Here is a 6,217-nt window from a genome sequence, read left to right as displayed (position 1 = left end):
GGAGATGGAGCGGCGTGGAGGCGGTGGGCGGCTCGGCGGCGTCGTGGCGGCGGTGACCCGAGGCGGGGCTGGGCGAGGCGGCGGCCGCGTGAGGTGGCGGCGCGCGGCGGAGGCAGGCGGCGGGCGGCGGACGGCGGCGGCGCGCGGCGGAGGCAGGCTGCGGCGTCGGGGAGAAGAACATGCGGCGTCGGGCGGCGGAGTAGCCCAGTCGGGCGGCGGACGGGCCGGCGCTGGGCCCGCGTCGGTGGGAGGCGGCGGTGATGTGGGCACGCTGCCACGTGGCGATGCGGGATAGGCTAGAGGCGGTGGGGCAGACACGTCCGGCTCGCGCGGACGTTGTCCAGCGGTGGCCGAGAGGTTTTTAGGGTTTCGGGGAGAGGGAGAGATCCGAAAATGGAGGGGTCTATATATAGGCATAAGTGGAGCTAGGAGAGTCCAAATAAGGTGCGGTTTTCGGCCACGCGATCGTGATCGAACGCTCTAGGACATGGAGCAGAGTTTGGTGGGTTTTGGGCCAAATTGAAGGGGTGTTGGGCTGCAACACACACGAGGCCTTTTCGGTCCCTCGGTTAATCGTTGGAGTATCAAACGAAGTCCAAATGATACGAAACTTGACAGGCGGTCTACCGGTAGTAAACCAAGGCCGCTTGGCAAGTCTCGGTCCAATCCGGAAATGTTTAATCCCCACACACGAAAGAAGGCTAGAAATGGCCACCGGAGGAGAACGAAGCGCCGGAATGCAAAACGGACAACGGGGAAAATGCTCGGACGCATGAGACAAACACGTATGCAAATGCAATGCACATGATGACATGATATGCAATGCATGACACGCAAGCAATGACAAGGCAACAACAGCGAATAACTGAACGACACCTGGCACGTCGGTCTCGAGGCGTTACAACACTCCACCACTACGAGAGGATCTCGTTCCGAGATCTAGAATGGCACCGGAGGGACAACGGAAGAGATAAGAGAAGAGGTAAAACAAATTGCTTCTTTGACAAACAAGTGAAACCAAAGAACCTTGAAAGGTTGGATAACTTGAAAGAAAGAAAAACAACAGAGATGAACAAAGTTGAGAACATTCCGATAGAAAATAGGAACAAGGAAGAACAAATTCGGACAGCACTCCGGTAGAAAAGAGAAGCAAAACTTGATAAGATGAGAGAACTTGAAAAGAGGGCACGATACTCCGGTTAAATGGACAATCAAAATAAGAACAAGATCTTTGACAAACGAGATGATGGGTTGAAAAGAGCAACATCACAATGACTCCGGAACAAAGGGAAACAAGATCTTGAGAGAGCACAGTTACAACAAATGCTAGAATGGAGTTGTTGAAAACCAACAACGAAAAGAATAATCTTGATATGGTCTTATGAAATACATGTCAATACTATGAGGTGACAATCTGCCACTCACGGGAAAGAATTGTATTTATTTGAACAAGGAGACGAGAAAGTATTTCGCCGGGAGGATAAAGAAGAACTAGGGTCATTATAAGCACCATAATTAGCCACAATCCTTCGGGAAGGCTTTAGGTGAAATATCACCCCAGATGACTCCAATGACGAGATTGATGGATTTAAAATATCTCATTCTTGACAACTTGTGAATCATGAAACATGAACTCAAATTATCAAGAATGACATAATACCACCTCAAAAGATTAGATAGGAAGAACTGCACTCCGGATTACAAGATGAAGAACGCTTGAATTCCTCTGAAAAGAATCTCAATGAACACTTCGAGAAGGAATTAAATCCTTTATGAACCGTCATGTAGAGCCTCCATGAAGAACTCTGGTAAACAAAAGAATGGTCAAACGAAAGGAAAGAGAAGTTAAAAACACAAGCGAAGCCTTGCGACGATTTAGATGAATCTCCTAGTGATATAATTGAAATAGCTTGGAACTCCGGGGAAGAAAAGATAAGATGAACAATTGAGATCAAGAATCTTGTGAGCCTCCGGAATAAGGAATTAATCATTAGGATGAAACAAGAATAAGAATTACATTATGCGTATCCTTCACCAATTAAATTGATGACAATCAACGGGTTTGGCATATTACTTATTCTCGTAGAAAAGATTAAGAGAGATATAACATCAGACTTGGGAAGGTATTGAACGAATGGAAGGTTTGAAACAACAAATAAATTGATATGATAAGAAAGAAGAAGAAATCTTGAACGAACCACCGTAAGAATTGCAAATGAACGAATAAAAGATAACAAAACACCGGGAAGAATTGAAAAATGAACAAAGAAGCTAGAGGGGATTTAGATACATGAGAACGAAGAGATCACGAGTTGATAAGAGAATACTTGAATGATGCGCTGGTAAGATTTAGAGAAAGAGAGCTGAAAGCTGAGAATGAATAAATCTTAGATGATGGGCTCCGGATAATCAGACTGAGAAGACTCTTGAATAGCTCCGGATGGGAGAAAAGAATTCCCACAATCGAAAATAATTATGAGAGGATGGGAACAAGCTAGAATCACGAATGTTTGATAGATCGAAACAAAATTCAAGGGGAAATTCTTCTTCGGTCTTCATAATCCGAGAATGACAACGAGAACCAGCACCAAATTGTTGAGACACTCCGGAATGATTAAAAGAGGAGAGGTTGAGCCAACGATGAAAAGAATTTGCAAGAATTTGGAGAAAACATATGACTGATGATGAATCATTCTTACGTCAAACTTCAAAAGAAATTTGAGGATAGCTCCGGGAAGACTGGAAGAGTCAGGTAAGATCCTGGGAAAAGACCTGTGGGTTAGGGCCCACTCAAAATAAACACCGTTGGAATGATTACTTGAAAGATATTGCACCGGTTGAATTAAATGACTTGAAAGAGATAACATCCTCGAAAGAGTTTGAATGAAAGCAGAGTGGAAACACGAATCTTCGAGATATCCTGAGCACTCCAGAACAAATGAATAGAGAGAAGTGAATTATTATGAGGTGCATCGGTATGAGAATGTATTTGGAACGAGGAGAAAGATATGATCAACACCGAAATCTTGAATTGGTTCCACCGGAGAAGAAAAAGAATGAATAATGGTGAACTAGAAACTTCGTTAAAATCTTCATGAGCATCACCGGATAAGAATATTGAAGGAAAAGAATGGAGAGGCTTCACATCAATAAGATGATACTAGATTAAGAAATCTGAGTCGTCGAAGAAAAAGGGGTGGGTGGGCGGGAAAACAAAGACAACTTGGAACGGATGAAACAAACACCGTTGAGAAGAACTGATACTTGATCTTGCGGATGTTGAAAAGATCGGATCCACTTGAAGAGAAACACGCCGGTTAAAAGGATTGACATGACAATCTCCATGATCTAGAAGGATTAGTATTCACATCGGAGTATGAGAATACTGTTTCGGAAAGGTATGGAATCAACACTTGACATTGAAGCAACTCGAATACCACAGCTCAAAAACAAAACAAAGGATTGGCTTGCAAAATAAGCCAGAACAAACATATGATAGAGATTTCGCCCAAAGTTTTCGTGGTGGGGCCTACACGGGCTCGATCGTACAACACCATCATGTACAAGGCAGTGCACATGACATACGAAGCGTCCCCGAGTCGGCATAGCCAAGGACTCTTTAAGACACAACGAGACTACTGTAAAACCGACCGTGAATAGGCGGACCACTAGACGTCGAACCCCAATTTCATATCATACATCTGTCGGAAAGATATCCTAAGAGCTACTTGAATTCCCACCTATGAAACTCCCGAAATTTTCCGGTTATGAAATCAGGTGTTGGGGATACAGGGGAAGCATAATATCTCACCCAAACTAGCAATTCCTACATCCAGCTGTATCCATCCTTCAACACATAACCAAGAAACCTTCGGAAACCATCTACCTCAACCTTCGAAAAGCATCCGTTATACAAGTTATGGCGATACTCCCGAACTCCCGCCCCAGTACTGGGTGGCGTCGAGGTTATCTCACCAATGAACTGCATAAAAGAGATTTTCGATGTCGGCGAACATATCTCAAGTATTCCAGAATTGCAACAATGAAATTATGATGACAACACCTGAGAGCTCAACTCCCCGGGACACTTCCACTAAACCCCTGACAGGAGGCACCAAGACAATGTTCTCATCATAAGCCATCGGAACGATTCCAAGATACTCGCGTGATCCTAAAAATTTTTTTAGTGAAATTTGAGAAGAGAAGAGTCAAAACTCTACGTCAGGATGCCTTACCAGAGCAATGAGGAGACTGGGAAGTAAAAAGAATTCCTAAGCTCTCCGATATATAATTCGTAAAGACTCAAAACATTTTTTCTAGACACAACTCGGCTGCTAAGACGATCAAGTAATGGGGCTCCTAAGGTCGGGGAAGGCTCTGATACCAACTTGTAACGCCCTCGATGCGGCTATAGCTCCCACGTGTCGAGGCACGACTTAGAGACATAACCGCATTGAAAGCAATGTCGCAAGTCAGGCAATCATTACAACATCCCATGTAAGATATAATAAAAGGGGGAGAAACATAGTTGGCTTACACTCGCCACGTCACATCAAAGTACATAAATAACATCCATCATACAAACACTCATGGCCCAACTACGGCGCCAAAATAGAAGAAAACCCAACATGCGACAAGGTCCCAATCACCCCCAACTGGGCACCACTACTGATCATCGGGAAAGGAAACGTAGTAATGCTGAGAGTCCTCGTCGAACTCCCACTTGAGCTCGTACTCGTCACCTAGAGCGGAATCACCTGGACCTGCATCTGGAGTTATAGTATCTGTGAGCCATAGGGACTCAGCAATCTCGCACCCTCGTGATCAAGACTATTTAAGCTTAAGGAATGGGTAAGGCAAAGATAAGTGGAGCTGCAGCAAGCGACTAGCATGTATGGTGGCTATCTTATCCGCAAAAGAGAGCGAGAAGAGGAGGCAAAGCACGAGCGAGAATCTAGGGGAACAACCTGCGCAAGCATAACTCCAACACCGTGTCCACTTCCCGGACTCCGCCGAGAAGAGGCCATCACGGTAACACACTCAGTTGATTCATTTTAATTAATTAAGGTTCAAGTTATCTACAAGCGGACATTAACAAATTCCCATCTGCCCATAACCGCGGGCACGGCTTTCGAAAGTTCAATCCCTGCAGGGGAGTCCCAACTTAGCCCATGACAAGCTCTCACGGTCAACGAAGGAATAGACCTCCTCCCAAGACGTTCCGATCAGACTCGGTATCTCGGTAACTCAAGACACTTCGACAGGTTAAAACAAGACCAGCAACACCGCCCGAATGTGCCGACAAATCCCGATAGGAGCTGCACATATCTCTTTCTCACGGTACACTCAGATTGTCTTAGGTACGAGTAGGCCGGCCCAGAGTTGCCCCTGGTGGCCATCGGCAGCTGACAGGTGGACCAACACTCAGAGGAGCACTGGCCCGGGGGGGTAAAATAAGATGACCCTTGAGTCTGCAGAACCCAAGGGAAAGAAAAGGCTAGGTGGAAAATGGTAAAACCAAGGTTGGGCATTGCTGGACAAGCTTTAATCAAGGCGAAATATCAAGGGGTTCCCATTATAACCCAACCGCGTAAGGAACGCAAAATCCGGGAACATAACACCGATATGACGGAAACTAGGGCGGCAAGAGTGGAACAAAACACTAGGCGAGAGGCCGAGCCTTCCACCCTTTACCAAGTATATAGATGCATTAAGATAACATAGCAATATAATGATATCCCAACAAGTAAATAAATGTTCCAACAAGGAATGGCTCCAATCTTCACCTGCAACTAGCAACGCTATAAGAGGGGCTGAGCGAAGCGGTAACATAGCCAATCAACGGTTTGCTAGGACAAGGTGGGTTAGAGGTTTGACATGGCAATTGGGAGGCTGACAAGCAAAAGGTAGGCATCGTAGCATTGGCATAGCAAAGAGCGAGCAAACTAGCATAGCAAAGATAGTAGTGATTTCGAGGGTATGATCATCTTGCCTGCACAGTTGTCAGAGTTGACTGGATCCTCACAAGCAAACTCAACGGGCTCCTCGGTAGCGAACTCGTCTCCCGGCTCTACCCAAATAAGACAAACAAGCAACAAGGATACAATCAACCACGTGCAAGAACAAGCAATATGATGAAATGATGATATGCTATGCGGGATGCGATGCGGGATGCAAAATGCAAGATATGACAGGAAATGGATGAACCTGGCCCCAA

This window comes from Triticum dicoccoides, chromosome 2A (genome assembly GCF_002162155.2).
Source record: "Triticum dicoccoides isolate Atlit2015 ecotype Zavitan chromosome 2A, WEW_v2.0, whole genome shotgun sequence".
Lineage (NCBI taxonomy): Eukaryota > Viridiplantae > Streptophyta > Magnoliopsida > Poales > Poaceae > Triticum > Triticum dicoccoides.
The sequence above is the reverse complement of the archived record's forward strand: the minus strand, read 5'-3'. Positions refer to the sequence as shown.